The sequence below is a fragment of the Colobus angolensis genome, unplaced genomic scaffold (genome assembly GCF_000951035.1).
Source record: "Colobus angolensis palliatus isolate OR3802 unplaced genomic scaffold, Cang.pa_1.0 Scaffold82, whole genome shotgun sequence".
Lineage (NCBI taxonomy): Eukaryota > Metazoa > Chordata > Mammalia > Primates > Cercopithecidae > Colobus > Colobus angolensis.
In genome coordinates, this window is record NW_012122043.1 from 1,443,274 (window position 1) to 1,445,692 (window position 2,419).

Consider the following 2,419-nt stretch of genomic DNA (forward strand, 5'->3'; position numbering starts at 1 on the left):
TTCTCTGGAGAACGCTGACTCCTATACTGGGGCCTAGAGGTTTGGTTGCAGCAGGCTCCAGGCCCTGTTCCAGCACCCGGTGGTACCCCCAGCTCACGGGCCCCAGGTGGGGAGGGACAGTCGGCCTGAGGGAGGTGCCTCCTGGGCCCCACCGTGGGCTCCTGTGCAGAGAGGCAGGGTGGGGAGCAAGGACAAGGCTGTCCCCTCCTCTGGCCTCCGCCTACAGGTGCGACTTTCTTTCTAGCCTTTTCTGTGGGTGGGGGGTGCACACGGGCAGGCCAGCCCCAGGTGCCCTCAGGACTGCACCCTAGGCCTGCCCTGGGAAAGTGGGGATGGGGCTGGGGCCTCACCTTGCTCAGGACCCAATCCCGGGGCAGCTGTGCTCCTGGCTTTTCGCCTGCAGGACAGAGGGGCCTGGAGTGGCCTGGCCCTGCCGGGGGCAGCATGGTGTGGGCATGCAGGTGAGGCCTGCCTGAGGTGCCCAACCCCCTTTCTGCCAGCTGGGACCTCCCAGTTCGGTGATGTGTCTTCCTGTCTGGCATTTCAGATAAGGGCTCTGCAGCTGCGGGGGCTGGACTGTGAGGACACAGGGAGCCTGGGAAAAGGGTTGGTCAAAGGTCCCTGTGGCCACGACCCATGTGAAGAGGGGCAGGGCCAGGCTCCTGTTTAAGCTATTGTGGGCCCAAGGGTCTCCTTGTCCAGGATGGAAAGGCTTGGAGCACGAGGTACAGGCCCTTCCCCCTCACAGCCCGGACAAGCTCAGTCCCCTCCAAAGGTGCTGCGCAACACCTGGCCTCCCACGCCACATCCCACCCCAATTCTACCCTGGGATCCTTACACACCCACACAGGCAAGGGGAGAAGCCAGGGCACCCCTAGGCTTGGCAGAGCGGGGGATCCCCACTATGTCGTCTTTGTTCGGTCCCTCCTGGGGAACCAGGGGCCTGTGGGTGACGGAAGTTAATCCTGGAAGGGCCTGGGGACATCTCTGGACCAGCCTCACCCTGGCTTTGATCTTTGTTCCAGGGCCCAGACTGACCACTCTGTTCCCACACCTGGCTCAAGGTGGGACGGGGACCCCCCAAGCCTTCTCAGAGCTAACCCAGAGGACTGCACAGGTGGGTAGGCAGAGGGCTCAGGGGCCGCTTCCAACGGGGTGAGGCTGAGGAAAGGGTGCTGAGAGCTGAGCAAGGATCCCGCTCCATTTCTGCTTGTCTACCCCAGAGTGCAGGGAAAGCTGGACTCACCTGAGCTGGGGGCATATGGGGCTCAGCACTGCACTGTGGCGCCCGATGGGAAGCCGCTGCTCTCTTCCGCCCCTCCCTGACTTTGAGGACTGGAACCTTGGGGAGCCTTGGGGGAGGTCCCCTCCCAGGAAATACTGAGCTGAGACATTGCGGGCCCATTTTGAGGTGGCTGTGAAGGGGTGCAGGTGAGTGTACTTGGGGTTCCTTCAAGGCCAGTCCCAGCAGGTCACCTGCGGAAGGCCCTGGGCAGGTGCCCCTCCCTGTCCTGGAACACCATTCTTCCCCATCGCCCCCGAGGACCAGGCCCAGGCAAGGCTGGGGATTATGACTGTTTATTGCCCCATCCCTGTCAGTACCCAGCTGAGCCAACCCAGGACCAATGGGGCTCCACAACCAGGTGCCCCCCCAACACAGAGTCCGCGCATCCCTGGTGGCCTGGGCCCCCGCCAGGAAGCTGCACCACAATGATGACGGTGGACTTGTTCCTGATCTGATAGTCCTGGAGTTTTTTCTCTGGGTCCAGGCGGTAGTTGGCAAACATCAAAAGGAAATCCATGGTGTCTGGGGCAGAGAGGAGGTGCATCAGCCTGGGCCTGGCCTCTGAATCCCCGCAGGGCCCTGGCTGGGGGAGGGATCCCAGCATATTCCCCAAGAGAGGTGAGGGGGTCAGGGTTTCCTGGGGTCTGCACTCTCAGTTCCTTTCTTGGGGCATTTCACCTGCTGGGGTGAGCTCTGTACCCTGTCAGTTTGCTGGGCTTATACCCACATCCTGTCTGAATTTAGGGGGCAAAGGGAGCATAGAGAAGGGGTTCAGAGAAGGCAGAAACCAGGGGCAGGCCCTCCCCGGGATGGAGGAGCCCTGAGTGCAAGCGTGGGGCCTCTCCTCGTCCAGCAAGGACGCCGAGGAGGGTTGGCCGCTGCTGAACCCCCAAACCTCCACATCCAGAGACGGAAATGGAGACTCCGTCAGGAGTTACGGAGTGCCACCCTGCCAGTCACAGACCCCAGAGTGAGGAACCGCAGGACCCGCAGCAAAACCCCCAGGCCCCATGTCCACCCCAAGCCCTGGATGGGGACCCAGCCATCCCCTCCCGATTCGTAGCCCTGGGGGAGACCCAGAGCCCTGCCCAGGACTCCTCACCTGGAGTCGAGCCCACGCCCCTGCTCACCTGC